The following is a 16,969-nucleotide window of genomic DNA, read 5'->3' on the forward strand; positions in this document are numbered from 1 at the left end:
GCAGGAGAGGAGGGGTTCATGCACTCCAGGGAGGCCCCAGGGGATCCAGGGGCTGGGCCAAGTGGGAGAACCTGCTAAGCAGCTGCCCACACCATGCCACACTGTGGAGTCAGGGCCGAGCCCACTCACAGGCTTTAGGAATACACAGGCCAGGCGCGGGTGCTGCAGTGACCCGGCAAGGGGGAAGGGAAGGACCGGGCTTTTAGGCTCCACCCTCCCTGATGCCAGCCCTGTGTGTGCCAGGTGGGTGTGAGACCAGAGAGACAGCCCCCTCGGGGTTCCTGCACCCCACTCTCACATCTGTGAGGCTGGAACTCCAGGCCCGGGAGGCTGTGTGTCGGTGGTGGTGTGTCTGTGTTTGCACGCACATGGGCTAATTTTTCTAAAAAGGCTGAAAATATTTACAGGTTTGGAGTTGAAACGCAAACAGGAAAAGCCCTTTAAAAAGTGAGTGTAGTGGATATTCAAAACAGGAATCACCATGGAAACACCACAATATTTGCTTAAATTGACACAAAGGTTGCCGGTAGCAGGGCAAACCTCCCAAGTTTCTTTGGCCACTTTTTTCTGGCCCAACACCTATATCACAAATGATATGCCCCCCTTTTGGGGGGCATGTGTGTGTACCCTCTTTTCTTTTTTTTATGAGATGTAAGGGCACAGAGCCAGCATGGGGAGGGGGAAAGAAAGAGAAGAAGCCAAACTCACCATCGTAGTAGCTGTAGAGACACCTGCTTATTCCATTTTTAGAGACTCCCATAAGGCCACTGTGGGGGTCAGGGGAGCAGGTGGGAGCTGGTCAAGGGGAAGTCTGGAGGGCACAGGAGGCTGGAGAGGCCAAGGGTTGGTTTGGTTGTGTGAGTCTGATCTGGTTTCCAATGTCAGCTTGATTCATTGTCAGCCTGACCTTTCACCCCCGGTGCCGAGTCTAGGGTGTGGTCACTCTGTTGTTACCTGGGGTGGCACCTGATTGGCTTATTTTCGTTTCTACCCATTTGATTCTTTCTTTAGGTGGGACAACCTTGTAGCAGCTGGCTAATAATCGTGCAAAGGGTACATTGGTTATAGGGTCAGGCATGGCATGCACCACGGTGATGCCAGCTGCCGATTGCTAGGTAAGGCCTGAGAATCTCTTACCTTGTTGGCCAGTTGCCGGGCAAGGTGTCTGAACCTTACCCTCTATTGTCTTTCTCTCTGAGTAGCTCTGTAGGTCTCAACAATAGCCAAATAAATCTGTTTTCCTTTCTCCTTTTGGTAGGCAAACAGACCTCACTGAGTGAAGGTGAAGACCATCCATCTTACCTGCCTTTCCTGCTGCCTCGGCCCTTCCTATAGAAGGGGGTCCTGCTGCTCCCGTGGTGTGTGTGGGAATGGACTTCGGACCCCAGGTTCTTGGGATGCAAAGGTAACCACTCCCAAGATTCCCAAGATGTCACTGAGAAATGTGGGTGGGACCGTCGTTGGCCAGCCAGGGTTTCCTTCTTAGGGGAGAGACTGTATTGGCCTTTCTCAGCGGTGGTAGCTTAACTCCCCTAAGCAAAACCGAGAATATGCAGGTTTGAGAAAAGAGCCAGGGCCTAGGAACCTGCATTTTGGCCCTGGCTCTACTTCATCACACTGCTTTTTCCCCTCTGGACCTCTGTTTCCCCACAAGTGAAATAAAGAGGTGGGACTCACTGACCTTGAAGAATCCTCCCGGCCTCACCACTGTATGACATCGGGTGGTGCTGGCAGCGTGTAGGTACTCCAGGTGAGGCCTGTGGCAAACATGCCTCTTGGAGCCACCTGACGGGTCACTTCTGAACATCATCTCTGGGAACGGTACAACCCATCTATGTATCCAGCAACTCTGGCTCTGCTCTGAGCTCAGGTGTGACTTGCTGGGGCTCTCTTGGTGGCCCTCCAGCCCAGGCAGGACCCACCTTAGAGAAGAGGACACAGGTATTTTTGACCCCGGCTCGGAAGTTAGCCCCATGCTTAAGACAGGTACTTACACCTGGGATGGGTAGCCTATGGGGCTGGTACTGTCAGATATTTGCCTGCAGGTGTCAAATGTGGCAGATCATAAGGTAGATGTATGTGCGTGTGCTCAGTCACGTCCGACTCTTTGCAACCCCATGGACTGCCAGGCTCCTCTGTCCATGGAATTTCCCAGGCAAGAATACTGAAATGGGTTGCCATTTCCTGCTCCAGGGGCTCTTCCTGACCCAGGAATCAAACCCGTGTCTCTTGCGTCTTCTGTATTGGCGGGCGGATTCTTTACCACTACACCACCTGGGATGCCCATGGGGGGAGGGTTGATACAAAGCAGGTAACTTACTACATGCTTATCATTAGCCAGTATTGTCTTACGACCTGAAGGGACCAGCCCAGAGGGCTGGTTGGGTTGATAAAGTTGATGGACAGCATCTTAGGGTGGGGGGCTGAATCTGAGGCCCTGGAGTGTGGCTGGGAAGGCAGGCCTGGGGGCTGCTTCTCCTGTGTGTGCCAGACTGGAGGCGGCAGCCCGGACTCACCCACCTGTGCTCTGGTTGTAGGGTCAGGCATGGCAGGCACCACAGGCGCCAAGGGCAGGCGTGTCCCGCCCCTCCCTCCAGTGGTCAAGTGCTGCAACTCTAGACTTTGAACTTGCAGGGAGGAGGTACTTGCAGACATGGGTGCCTTGGTGCTCCTTGAGGTTTGAGTGGTCCCCAGAGCTGCAGGCCTGGCCATTTTGGGGCATGCCACCTTGGGAACCAGCAGAAGTCATGGATCAGGGCTAGAGATTTGCAGATCAGCTGTAAGCATGGCCTTTGGTTGCTGTGGTGGAGTAACTGTGTGGCTGAGACTTGTCTTCCCAGTGTCTAGGAACTGGTCCATCCACATTGAGGATGTGCAGCTGTTTTTCCCTGATGGCAATGGGTCTGCATAGACTGGTGGCTGTGCAGTCGTCCAGTTGGGTCAGCACCAACTCCTGTACGTCTCTGCTCCTTTCCTGGGCTTTTCTTGTCCCAGTCTGCTTCCTTGATGATCATGGGTCTTGGGATGACAAGCCCAGGCACCCTCAACCCTCTGGATGGTCTCCCCAGCTGCCTGTGCCCTGAATGTGAACAAGTTGCCAGAGTGTCTGTGGAGCCCCTTTTCCAGGGGGCAGTGTTTGGTGGTTCTGTCCTCAGTGGCAGGCTTTTTGTTTTCTTCTTTCCTTCGGCAAAACATGCCCATTAGTTTTTCCCTTTCTGAAGTTTCCACTCACTGTTGACTCCCAGGGGCCACGCCAGCTGGGATTTGTACCAGGCATAGGGTATGGGCTCTGGGAGTCCTCGGGGACTCCTATATCCTGGCATCGGCCGTCTTGGCCCTGGTAATGGAGCTTGGGAACTCAGAGGGCTCCTAGCGGGAATGTCATGGCCGAGCCCCTCCTTACTCACCTGGCCCTTTGGCCACAGCCTGGGGTCCTCTGTAGTCTGAGTGACCTGAGGTCTCAGAGGTGTCCTGCCTCACCACACAAGAGTGTGGGCTTGGGGAAAGTCTGTGCTCAGGTCTGGTCTGCAGATCTGGTCCTGTCTGACTCAGATTCTCCCCACTTCTGGCTGTGCCACAGAAGATCTGGTTATGTTTATTCAATACTTATGGAGGGCCTGGTGTCTTCTGATCATTAGGGATAAAGTGACAAGACAGTCCAGCTCTTGTGGAGTTCTGGTTGGGTAAGCAGACAACAGATAAACCCACACCAAAAGAATGACAAGGAAATCTTCAGTGCAGAATGGAAATAGGATGAGGTGGTAGGAAGTGACTGGGCAGTACAGGGGCCTCCTTTGAGGAGATGACAGTTGGCTGAGATGGAGGAATTGAAAGTGGAAACCCATCCTAAGAGGGGTGGAATATTTTCAGCAGGAGAGAAATAGTCTACAGGAACTGAGGCTGAGAGCTCAAGGTGCTTGGTGGACAGAAAGAGGCCCCAGTGCTGGGAGTGGACAGGGCTAGGCCAGGGTTTGTAGGCTTGTGTTGTGCCAGGGGAAGTTGGGGCTTTATTGTTTGGGTGATGGGGGAGTTGCTAGAGGGTTTAAAGCAGGGAGGTGAAGTGATCTGATCTTGTTTTAAAAAGAAGGCTGGGGCTGCCATGGTGAACATGGATTGAGGGGGCAAGGGCAGAAACCAGGAGACGAGGCTGCTGCAGCCCCTGGAGTGAGAAGCTGATTCAGCCAACCAGGTTACATTCTGGGAGGGGGCTTTTGGTGATTTTAGGAACCAAGTGGAACCTTTCTCTTTCCCCTGGGAACATCCCACAGACAGATTTTATTGTTGTTCTTATTCCTTTCCTCCGTTTGACATCAGTTGCAAGTGACTGAGACAGAAGGGGGAAATGGAGAAAAGAGGGCAGAGGCCCTGTGTGTTTACAGGGAGAGTGAACTGGCCTTGCTGGTGGATTGATCAGGGACAAAAGAGACAAGATCCCAGGTTGACTCTGGCATTCCAGGCCCCTGATATGTAGCCCTACATCTCCTCTCTCTCATGTCCCCCCTGACAGGGCCAAGGGGAGAAGCACCACTCTGGGCACTGGGCTGTTTGCTAAGAAAGCTTGGTGGAGTGCGTTAGCACCCCTGGGTCATCTGTGGAGAGAAGGCCTGAGGCCTGCTTATATCCGGTGCCAATTTCAGCAGAGATTTCCCAGTTCATTGTCCTTGTGGCTTTAAGATTTTGCATGGAAGCCTGTTTTGTGCCTTTGCTCCATGGATTCTTTGCTGGGTCTGAGGTTGTGCCTAGAAGCTTGTATAAGTTCTCTCACTGTGGCTTTAAATGTTATTTCTGCACCTGGATACAAAGAACCTCAGTTGATCAGCTTTGAGAGCTGAGAAATGGGTTTGTCTAAGACTCCCTCATTTCCAGAAATGGCCAGTTTAGTCTCCAGCCCCAGCTCATGGATAGAGATCCTAGCTGTCTTTCCACACAGAAAGTCTTTCCACAATTCACAGTGTGAATTGCCGTAGATCCGTCCTTAGGCTTGACCTAGACCATTGTGCTTTTCCAGGGTCTTTGACGTGAGGCCCCGCTCTCCTGGGCCTGGAATCATCTGCTTGGGCCAGGACAGAACAAGCAGTCCCAGCAGTGATACTGTAATAGCCAAACCATCTACAAGCCCCCCAAGTGGTCGCTGTGTAGCCCAGAGAGCAGCCAGAGGCCTGGCTGGAGCGAGTGTGAAACTGTCACAGCCAACCGCGGGGGCCCCAGTGAGGACTCGCCCGCCTGTGCTGGCAACATATTCCCAGCCATATGGGCTGGCTCAGCCCTCCAGGAACGCTCTGGAGGCCTGACCTCCAGGGGGAGTGACAGTAGAGAGCAGAAGGGCGGGCTGGCGACACCGCCTTGCAGCGGGTGATGGGGATGTCCCAGGCGTGCAGCTGGTGCCTCAGGCTCCAAGGGGGTGTCAGCCAGTCTTCCCGGGTGTGTCTGCCGACATCAAAACACCGGGCTGAGCCCTGGGGGCGGGTGCGTCTGGGTGGGCAGCCGTGTGTGTCTGTGCATGTGTGGGAGGCTCTTCTGCTTTCTGCCTCCGTGGCCTGCACTAGATCCATGGCCTTCACTCATAACTGGACTGGACAGTTCTAACTCCGTTCTCCAGGGCTTTGATCTGATGTGGGGCCGGCCGCTCCAGAGCCTGCAGCTGGGGTGGGAGTGTGGAGGGGCGGGATTGGGAGAGGGAGGTGCTGGCTGAGGGGAGTGGGGGCCTATGTCCTCCACCTGTCCCCCCCATCCCCAGGTGGCAGCCTGGATGAGTGGACTCCGTGGTCACAACACCATGGAGCTGGGCAGAGACGTGATGGGGAGATGGTTTAGGAAGAGTTACTGAGTGTTCTGGCTTCTAATCTGTGCTAGGATTCTGCTTGGTGTTGCCAACACCCCCATCTTGCGCCTCCTTCCCAAGTTCTCCCTCCTAGCAGGGTTGGAAGCCCCTGGGGTCCACCAGGCACTGACCCAAAGGGAAAGGGATCAGGCAGGGCCGGCAAGGCCGGACTGCCGGGACCTACCCAGAGTGATCTGCTCACTCCAAAAGGGACAGAGAGTGGCCCATGGTTTGGGGGGTTGATGTCTTGTGGATGAGAGGAGGACACTTCCACCCTGCCTCTGTCCTGTCACCTTGGAGCCTCCACTGGGAGAACACACTGGCATTGGAGAAGCAACAGTGGGTTTTGCACCCAAGGGGAGTCCCAATGGCTGCAATCACATCATCTTCTCTTGCAGATCTTCAGGCTCCCCAATTTCATCTTCTCCCAGCTTCCTGGGACTCTCTGATTCTAGAATGCACCCAGGTATAGTCCTAGTCCTTGTGGAAGTCCTTCAGCCCAGTGGACACCATGCTGAAGCCGTAAGAGGACCCTTGGATGGGCCCACCCGGGCCTCCCCACACCATCAGCTGCTTGCTCTGTTAAATCAGCCCCCAGGATGGTCTCCACTTTCAGCTCACCACCCAGTTTGGTTTGGTTTCTTGGCCCTTCATAAGCATGAGACTTTTCTGATCCTGAGTCTTCAGATGGTAGCCTGGTGTCGGGACCTCTGCGGCACGGGTGGTTGAAGGGAGGGAAGGTGTAATTAATCACTAGTTTCTTCTCCAGAAATGCTAATCGGAAAAAGCAATTAAAAGCAACTTTTTTCCCTTAGTAATCTGTGTTGAGAGCTGGTAATGAAGTTTAGGGCCGCTGTGACTCAATATTTCAGCTTCACTGACTCAAGTCAAAACAATCCAGGCCCAAGAGTTTGCTGGCATCAGAGCTGGGCCCGGGGAAGCAGCTGGGAGTCCTGGTGTCCCCCACTGTTTGCTGTCATCACCCTGTTCTGTTTCCAGGGCAGAGAGAGTAACAATCCCTTCTGGTAGCGGAGGGTCGGGTGGCAAGGAGATGGGTGCCCCAGGACATCCCCGGGAGACCCTGAACCTAGAAATGCATCCACAGGGAAATGCTAGGACTGTGGTACAAGTAGCACCTAGTGTGATGCAGAGCCGGGAAGGGCGGGCTCCAAAAGAGTGGCGGAGGAGGGACGGGGGACTGGGGAGCCCCCCAGGGTTGGCCAGGACGCAGCCACATAGAACTCAGAGCTAGCAGAGGTGGAGGTCCAGATTCTGACCTTTAACCTCTGGCCATTCATGTTTCTTTTTCATTCATTCCTCAAGCATTACTGATGCTTGACGACGCTACAGACTGGACTGGAAGTGCATCAGTGAACCAACAAGGCAAGAATTCCTGTGCTTGTGGCATTTGCATCTTTGTGGAGGGAGGCAAATGATAAATGCAGTAAAGAAATAGAGTAGATATTGGATGGCGATGTGTGTCTGGGAGAAAAGTGAAGCAGGTTTGGAGGACAGAATAGGGAGTGTGTGTGGCAGGAGGAGGTGGGCAGATGGTTTGTCATTTTAGGTGTGGCGTCTGGGGAAGGCATCAGTGGGATAATTGACTTTTGGGTAAGAACAGAAAGGAGCTTCCCTAGTGGCTCAGTGGTAAAGAATCTGCCTGTAGTGTGGGTAGACCTGGGTTCAATTCCTGGGTCGGGAAGATCCCCTGGAGGAGGAAATGGCAACTCCCTCCAGTATTTTTGCCTGGGAAATCCCATGGACAGAGGAGCCTGGCAGGCTACAGTCCATGGGGTCTCAAAAGAGTCAGGCACGACTCAGTGTCTAAACAACAACAAGGACAGAAGGAAATGAGTGAGCGAGCCTCCCAGAGGCAAGAGCTCCCCTGGAATGTTGGAGGACAGCAGGGAGGCATGGTGTGGCTGGAGTTGGGGAGATGCCCTGTGTGGTCAAGGGAGTTGAACGGGGGTCCCCCAGCTCCTGCAGGCCTTGAAGCCATTGTGAGAACTGAGGCTCTTGCCCCGAGTGGAATAAGAAGCTTTTTGAAGAGTTCTGAGTGACATGATCTGCTTAGGCACAAGCTCTTTAAAAGCAAGACCCACTCTGGCTGGCTTCTCCTCTCATGGGCTGTCTGCGCCTGGATACAGGTGCGTCCACACACACCTGCTCCAAGATGCTCTCCTGAGTGGACAGAGGAGTGAGGTGGGGCGGAGGGTCTGTCAGCAATCACCCTGCCCTGGCCCTGCCTGCCAGCCCAGCCCCACCTCGGGGAGCAGTTCAGAAACGGAGTCTTGTCACTTTAAGCCGCCCCCCGCCCGGCTTCCCTGGCCTGCTTTATCTGAAGTCCAAGCGCATGTCGTTCCAGGACCAATCCGCTTTAGCTAATTAATAATCTGACAGGAGCCACCCAGGGGATTAGCCGCTGAACTGAGCTCCACCAGGCCCCAGCAAATGAGCCCTGTACTCCTTGGGGACATGGAGGTGACTTTGGGGGGTGCGGGGAGAGGGGACCCCCTACAAGTGAGCCATGGCGTTGGGCAGTGCGGTAGTAACCAGTGAGGGGAAAGGGTGGGCAGGGGACAGTTACAACCAGAGCTCCTTGAAAGGAGACAACTGTCCTGAGACAGCAGGGGTCTCCTGTCCCTTGATGCCCCCTTCCTCCAGTCCCCCCTTCCACCAGAGACCCTCCCCACTGGCCAGGTGTTACCTGCTGAGGGGTGAGGTGCAGGCACATATGCACGCTCAGTCCGACTGTTTGCAACCATATGATAGCCTTGCCCAGTTTAGCCAGCAAAAATACAGGATGAAAAAAAAATACAGGATGCCCAGTGAAATTGGAATTTCAGATAAATAGCAAATAATTTTCAGTGTGTGTATGTTCTATGCAATATTTGGGACATACACTGAAACAGTATTCGCTGTTTATCTGAAATTCAAATCTTGCTGATTGTCCTGCATTTCCCCAGGCAACCCTGAGCATGGGGGGCCAGAGCCTTCAGAGCTCCCTCCCTGAAACAGCCTGGAGCTCCCTCAGGAAGAGGCAGCACCCTTGGGGGGCTGCTTGGGAGCTTGGCAAGCGGAGTGGAGCTGTGGCACAATGACCTCCACTGCCTTGGTACCGGGACAGGAGGATGGAGCTAAGGGCAGCCACCAGCCGGAGTCTCCAGCCGCTCTTTGGGCCCAGGTGGCCCTTGATGAGTGGAGTCCACGTTTCTTCCAAAGGCACCAGGGTCCCTGGGCTGGGGAACAAGTCCCAGGGCCGCTTCTTCCAGATGAGGCTGCCTCTGGGAGCAGTCTGTGGCCTCACCTGAAATCGAGACCCGGAGTTCTAGGGTTTGCTGGGTGAGGCAGTCATCTGCTAAGGGCGTCTGCTCTGAGCCCAGAAAGAGGCCAGAGGGATGGCCCCTGTGTGGGAAGGAGGCCAGCCCAGGTCAGGCCCGAGATCAGGAACAACAGCCTGCCCTGCAGGGCCACCTCTGAGTTGCACGGCCTCTGGGCACTGACCAGAAATATCCATCCATCTACCCATCTCTCTGAGCTTACCTGGAGGTGGCCAAGTAGCCCCTGGCCAGCTTCTTAGGGAGGGGGTGCCATCCAGGGGGGCTGGGCTACCTGGAATGTCAGTCCAGGAGTGGGGAGGGGTGGTCTTTATTGGCAAACGTGATGGAGTCCTAATGCTCCCTCTCATGACCCCTCTCACCGGGGCTCCCTTCCCTGGGGTCAGAGAACTCAGGGCAGCGAGAGGGGCCTGCTGCCAGCTGGTGGTAGTCCAGCCTCCCGCAGCCAAGGGGCCTGATGCCAGGGCACTGCCCCCGAGGTGGGAGCCCTCACTCTGCCTTGTCCTCCAGGAGTTAACAGCATCCTGAGCCTCCCCCGGCCCTGGACAGCCCTCCTCCCAGCCTTTCCCGGCACAGCCAGCTGGGGAGTCTTGCGGTGGGAGCAGAAGGGGGCTGGGGGTGCCGAGCTGAGGGGAACCTCTTCCGCTTCCCGAGCGCTCAGCCTCTTCCCCAGCGTGCCCAGCGGTTTGGCCCTGTTTCGCGAGCTGTCTGCTGCCCGTGCTGCCTCTGACCGACATCGTTAGCGTGGGTATTTATATTTCATTAACGACATTAAGCCCAAATGGCATTAAAAGCAAAGCTGGTGATAAATAGCTTATTAATAAACAGGGAGTGCTCCATGTTGCCTGGCCTCTCCCAGCCCCGTGTTAACTCTTGCAGCCCCAGGTAAAGATTTTTCACCCCAAAGACCATCCCCTACTAAGATGGGCCCGGAGGAGCCCGTCACGTGTCTATGTTCTCCCAGTAGCTGTGGGGTCAGTGCCTCTTAGATCCCGGGCGGGCCAGCCCTGGGTTACTCAGGCTCAAGGAAACCAAACCAAACCCCTCCTAGCTTCCGATCAAATCAGTATTACACTTAGTTTTCATTCTGGGCATAAAAAATTCAGGAAATGTGGCTTTCCTGGGCTGTAAGCTCAGATCTTCCCCATGACTTTGTAACTCTGTCTGAAAGGAGGTTCCTAGAATATTTGGAATCAAAGAGTGATGCTTATGAAAATGAGAACAGTCATGATCCCAGCGAACGTGTCCTGAACGCAACTGTGAGCAGGCCTTCGGCCCTGTCACGCCACATGCACCAGCTCCTGGCCACCCGAGGGATCATCCAGCTCAGGCTCATTTTTTAAGTGGGAAAACTGATGTCCAGAAAAGTGAAGCAGGGTCACCAGCTAGAGACCATGTCACATAGCTGTTGGCACCAGGGCTTGGGCTGCCGAGTGATGCTGGGCTCTGGTCATCGCGCAGTCTCCCCCAGAGCAGGACCTGTTGCAGAGGGCCGTCCATCCCGGCTCCTAGGCCTTGGATCTTCTAGGGCTTCTTAGCTGTGGCTCCTTACCTTTGGGACCACACAGCTCTGTTATTCAGCACAACTGTGTGGGCCAGTATCCCTGTACAGGCTGGCCGCCTAGAACGCACAGCTGTGCCCTTTGCAAGCCACACCCCTCCAAGGATCTGGAGGTGCCAACAGACAGCCAACGGGATGTCCGTGGTACTGAAGAGGCCCTAACAGGCTTCTGCTTCTGCTTGTGTTGTAGTTGTTCAGTTGCTCAGTCATGTCCAACCCTTTGCAACCCCACGGACTGCAGCATGCCAGGCTTTTCTGTCCTTCACCATCTCCCAGAGTTTGCTCAAATTCATGTCCACTGAGTCCATGATGCTATCCAACCATCTCATCCTCCGTCTGTAGCTTCTACGTGGTACCCTCCTGCGGGAGGAGGGGGTACCAGCCAGGCCTTGTTTGTTTGGGGTTTTAGTATTTTTTTTAACTTTTATTTTGCATTGCGTGCTAAGTTGCTCCAGTTGTGTCTGACTCTTTGCGATCCCATACACTCTAGTCTTCTAGGCTCCTCTGTCCATGGGATTCCCCAGGACAGAGATATTGGGGTATAGCCAATTAACAACGTCGTGATAGTTTCACGTGAACAGCGAAGGGACACAGCCATACATATACTTGTATCCATTCTCCTGTTTGGGGTTATAAGTTGGAGTTTCTTGGATGTAGGACCATCTCTTAAATCTTCCAAGGAATAAGGGCAGACTCAGCCCTGGGTCCACCTCCCACCTCCACCACGCCCACCCCAGCTCCCTGACTGAACTGTCTGGAGGCAGGAGGAGAAACTGCAACCTGCCTGAACTTTGGCCCCACCTAGAACTCAGACCTGCAAACCTAAACCAGGGTTGTCATTGTCCTCCCTGCCCTTTTGGGGCTGTCTAGGCCCAGGCCTGGCAGAGATGGAGAAGGAGGGACTCTCTTGGGGTTTACAAGGGAAAGATGCAGGGGGGGTGGCGGGGAGAGGGGCATGAGAGGAAGATGCCGTGTGCTTCCAAGGGGAGGGTGGCAGGAGAGGGCGCATCGCGGGGACCATCTGGTTGTGTCTGGTGAGCACTTGAGGAAGATGGAAGGCTAATTAATTAGCAGGACTCCTGCTGCCTCTGCCAGGGGCCTGGGCTGCTGCTCTCAACCCATTCCCAAGCTGGGGAGGAAGTTGTGGAGCAGTAACCCTGGCCCTCCTCATCCAAGAGGAATTCCACTTCTCATCCTTATGGATAGAAGCCTGACCACCCCCACCCCACCCCACCCCACCCCCATGGAGGAAAGAAAGCAGGAGGGAGCCAGCAGGGAAGCCTCTTCTAACTGCCATGGTGATCTGGGGACTACCTCGGATTCACACCTGCTTCTCCTCCTGGGAAGACCTTCCAGCTTGCTCTGGCCGTGCAGGCCTCGGCCATCGCAGCAGGGCATGGTGGGTGGCTGGGAATGGGGTCATGTTTGTTACCTTCATCACACTTTGCAGGCATTAAACCGGCGACCTGTACAGGAGATAAGAGGCAGGAAGAGGTCAGCCAGGCCTCTCCTGCTTAGATGTTGTGCTCAGATGGGAGAACTAGCTGGGAGAAAGGTATGATGGACAGAAACAGACTTTGGAACCAGGCCGAACTGAGCTGCAGTCCTGCTCACCGTCCTGTACGTTTGCAGCCATCACTTCGCCACACTTAGCCTCAGCCTCCTCCTCTGTAAAATGGGCACAGTAGTACCTTCTTTGCAAGAACGCTATGTCTCAAGTGCCTATGACAGGGCCTGGGACCGTCAGATGCTGAATGATGGGTTGTTGTTTAGTCTCTCAGTCGTGTCCCACTCTTTTGAGACCCCATGAACTGTAGCCTGCCAGGCTCCTCTGTCCATGGGATTTCTCATGCAAGAATACTGGACTGGGTTGCCATTTCCTTCTTCAGGGGATCTTCCCAACCCTGTGTCTCCTATATCACATGCAGATTCTTTAACTACTGAACCACCAGGGTAGCCCACTGTGTGAGGGGTATCTGCCCCCTTATGGCTAGTAGACCTACTCTTCATCTGTGGTTGCTAAAGTGCTATCCCAGAAACAGGAAAGGAAACAGGTAAAGAATATGGTGTAGGCAGCAGGGCATGGCCTGCCACTCTGGCTGGGAGGCCAGTCCACTCGAGTGAGGGGGCCAGAGGGGCTGGAGTACGTCCTCCTGCTCTCGGCTTAGCAAGAGCAGGAGCAGAGGAGAGTCAGTTCTGGAAGGGGAGTCGAGTGGGACAGCTCTGGTTCTGGGCAGCTATGGGGAGCAGGATGGGGGTCTTAAGAGTGGTTGCCCCTGCTGTCACTGATGCCAGCTGTGGTCAGGCATGATTTCCCTCTCCCCTGCTGGGACGTGCCCACTTGTAGTGCGCTGGGCTTTGTTTGTGAGTCCACCTCACCATCCTGCCACCATGAGAAGGCACTCTGTGAGAAAGGACCAGTACAGCAGCTCCCACTCCATCCTTCGCATGGGCTGGGCCGTGTTCCACCCCTGAGCCCTTCCCCCTGCTGTGGGGGCAATGCCCGCCTTATGTCGTTAGGACCTGATCTTTGTTTTAACATCGCTGGAGGCCACTGCCTCCATCATGTCTGGCATGTGCTTCTCGGCACCTGGCAAGTTCCCCTCACCTGTGGCATTTGATTGGCCCACTGGGTTGTCCCGTTGGTATGAGAGTATGGACATCTACCGTCTGCAGGCCCCCACCTTACCAAGCACAGCTTATCCTTTTATTCCCAGCACCACCCTTTGTCCCAGGTCGCCTGTGTTTTCCCAAGGCCAGAGGTTGGACAGGGGCTGGGGAGAGGATCATGGAGCAGCCTTCAGATCCCTGAAGGGCCTGTGTGAGCTTTCCTTGTCTTGGCAAGATGGAACAGTGGCTGGGGGTTTTCCGTCACGTGACACTTGTCACCCAGAGGATTTCTGAGTGTGTCCTAGTGAGGGGGTATCCCTGAGGGGAAAAACCTGCTTTGCAGGATCTCAGAGCCACCCAATTCCACATGGGCCCAGGAGAGGGGCTGGAGACAGCTCCAGGTATGGGGACATGCTAAGCAGAAATATTGGTCAGTGGCCAAAGAGATGGGCCTTGTGGCCAGATGGGCAGACCTTTGAGTGGGTCAGAGGCCACTCCAGACCTAAAGCTTTCTCCTTTCCGGGCTCCCTCAATTTCTGGGCTGGTAGAAACAGCTCACCTTCCGCTTGACCCATGGCGTTCCAACCCCAGGCCAGCCTCCGCTGGCTGTGGTGTAGGGAAGTCCTGGGAGAAGGACCCAGGACCAGGGCTGCCCTCGCCCAGGCTGTGCACTGCTGCCTTGGCTCCATGCCTGTCCCCGCAGTGGGCAGCGCCTGCCTGTTCAGGAGGCGCTCTGATGCCTGCCATAGGCAAGAGTAGCCTTCATGCGAAGCCACTGGACTTGGGATCGGGGGACCACATGCCTGTTCCTCAGGGAGCCTTCGCCTACTTTCATTTTCTTTTCGCCACTATTTTTTCCTGGGGTCTAATTAAAGACTTGGAGCCATTTACAGCCTGTGGTTGGCTTTTTATTTGGGTCCTTGGCAATTACCTCCTGCCCTAAAATAAGTTTCGATGGAACAAGGGTAGGATTTTTCCTTTTAGCCAAGTTCTCAGCTTTAATTTTGCCGTCTGTATGTGTATATGTGTGTGCGCATGCATGCATGTGTGTGTGTGTGTGATGTAGTGTAAAAAGGTCTTTCCTTCCTCTTTCCCAAATCCTGCCGTCTACTCTTCCTTCTTACTGTCCGCATCTCAAGTGTCCCGTGACCAAGGCCACTGGACAGTGGGAACAGTATGTCCTCTGCGTGTCTCTGCCCAAGGCAGCTTTGTGACAACAGGCAGATCAGCTGTCCCAGTTTCTTCACCTGTGAATGGGGCCAGCCAGGTCAGGCCTGCCAGAGGCCTCCCTGCCACACTGCTCTGGAAGGAGACCTCTTACCACATGGAGTAGGTCATTCTTGGGTGGGGAAAGCCACCACCAACGCAAACAGGCCTCACTTCCCCCGCTGGTCAGCACACCATGCATTTGAATAGGAACCTGTAATTGTGTTCCCAAAGCTCTCTCCCCACTTTACTTCTCCTGGTCCTCCCGGCCACCCCAAGAGTGGTGTGATCACCCCACTTTATAGATGAGGCTCCCTGCAGCCAGAGATAATTAGTGGCTTTTCTGATGTCACTCAACTTATGGGGAATAGAGCCTTGGGCTTGAATCCCAGGTCCTCTGATCTTCTAAAGCCCACACCCAAGACCAGCTTCATAATTAGGGAGGGGGAAACCTTGTTCAAAATGAAAATACAGGACCCCTCATTCTAAATTTATTAAGAGGACTTCCCTGGTGGTGCAGTGGGTAGGAATCCACCTGCCAACATGGGGGACATGGGTTTGATCCCTAGTTTGGGAAAATCCCACATGCCACGGAGCAACTAAGCCTGTGCGCCAAAACTGCTGAGCCTGTGCTCTAGAGCCCGCAAGCCGCAATTACCGAGCCTGCACGTTGCGACTACCAAAGCCCATGCATCTAGAGCTTGTGCTCCACAAGAGAAGCCTCCACAATGAGAAGCCCAAGCACTGCAAGGAGGAGTAGTCCCGACTCAATGCAATTAAAGAAAGCCCACGCACAGCAACAAAGACCCAGCACAGCCAAAATAATAATAATAATAAAATTATTAAGGATTGTATAATGGCGACTGCAGGCAGGACATTGAACCCCCATGCGCTTCTGAGCATGGGGCCCTGTGTGACCGCACCTCCTTGAATCTCCTCCCTCTGCCTCTTTTCCCACCCGTGTGGGAAGTTAGATAGGAGGCACCTGTGCTGTGTCCCTGGCCACTGGAGTTTTTCCCTGTGAACAGAGGCTCGGGTCCTCCCCAGTCTTGGCCTGTCCAGCCCACCCCTCATCTTATGAGAAAGCACTCACAGTGCCTTAGCATGCCATGAGCTTTCTGGGGTTCCCTAAGCCTCTTAGGGGGCTTCCCTGGTGGCTCAGCAGTAAAGAATCCATCTGCCAATGCAGAAGACGTGGGTTTGATCCCTGGGTCAGACAGGTCCCCCTGGAGGAGGAAATGGCAACCCACTCCAGTATTCTTGCCTGGGAAATCCCATGGACAGGAGTCTGTCTGGCTATAGTCCATGAAGTCGCAAAGAGGCAGATACAATGTAGCAACTAAAAGACAACAGTACCAAACTTCTTAGGGTCCAGGCCTATTGAAGACTACCTGAGGTTTTAGGTCAATCAAAGGTGAAGAAATTTTTTTTTTAGTGGACAAAGAGGATTTGACAAGCACTCTCTTTCTTTGGGTGGAGTGTGCAGCTTTGGGGAGATCAGTCCCATACAGTGTCATTCATGAGCTCTACAAGGTCAAGGTGAACTGAGTGGTGACCTGCTGAAGTATGCAGGTCTTGCAGGACTCTGATGGTTGCACTTGGGGTGGCAGGTCAGGCAGCCATCCGTGGTCTAATCTGGGAACTTCTAGCTGGCTGCTGGGGACTTAGAGTAGCCTCAGAATCTTGCGGGGTTCACAGAGGTTTCCCAGGAATGGGTGGGTTGATGGAGCACATGGCTGGGCATGCGTCCACGTGTACACAGGTGTGTGTCTGCATCCTGGTGAGGTTTCAGCTCTGTGTGTTGGGCGGCTATTTAAAAAGAGCTGTCAGGCTCTCACTGGCTCCCCTGCAAGGAGCAGCCTTTGCCTGCCTGTCTTGGGACCACGGACCTTGTCAGTACATGCCTGCCCGGCGCCCTTTGTCTCTCCTGCTGAGAAGGAGAAGCCTGGGTACCCAAGTCCTGGAGCTCACACCCCACCCTCGGCGCTTCCTGCTAAGAGTGGAAACCTACTTCTTAGGGAACCTTCTGGATTCTGGACCTCGGGTGAACTTCAGGATGAGATGTGTCCTAAAAGCCACAGCAGCTGTGTTGATGGGGGGGATCGGCTTTCTGTAAGATGGGGGGACAGGCTGGGGGTGGGAATCCCAGAGGCGGAAGTTGTGCGGCGGTCTGATCACAGGAGGGAGCAAGGGCCCGAGTTTCCAAGGACTGATTAGATGGCATGCCAAGTGTATTAAATTTTGCAGACATTTTAACAGCAATATGCTAGATAGTTGGGTGTCCCCTGAGGCGGCTGGATTTTTTATATCCTTCACAGAAGGTCGGAACCCTCTTCTGCCTGCCCCCCCCACTCCCTCCACCCCAGGCTCCGTGATTCTCTCTCTTTCACCCTCCCTTTCTTCAACAATTTTCCTTGCTTCTTGCTCTCTGCT

The 16,969-nt window shown here is 54.4% G+C and overlaps 1 protein-coding gene across 2 annotated transcripts in view; it reads left to right on the forward strand.

Annotated features, from left to right (window-relative positions):
• The window catches only part of CASZ1 (castor zinc finger 1), a 155,414-nt gene that overhangs the window by 32,280 nt on the left and 106,165 nt on the right, over positions 1-16,969 (forward strand). For both annotated transcript variants that reach the window (XM_027564926.1, XM_027564928.1), the window contains exon 2: positions 1,259-1,405. The gene's annotated coding sequence lies outside the window, so the exon portion shown is untranslated. The remainder of the gene's footprint in view (positions 1-1,258; positions 1,406-16,969) is intronic.

The sequence above is a fragment of the Bos indicus x Bos taurus genome, chromosome 16, assembly GCF_003369695.1.
Source record: "Bos indicus x Bos taurus breed Angus x Brahman F1 hybrid chromosome 16, Bos_hybrid_MaternalHap_v2.0, whole genome shotgun sequence".
NCBI lineage: Eukaryota > Metazoa > Chordata > Mammalia > Artiodactyla > Bovidae > Bos > Bos indicus x Bos taurus.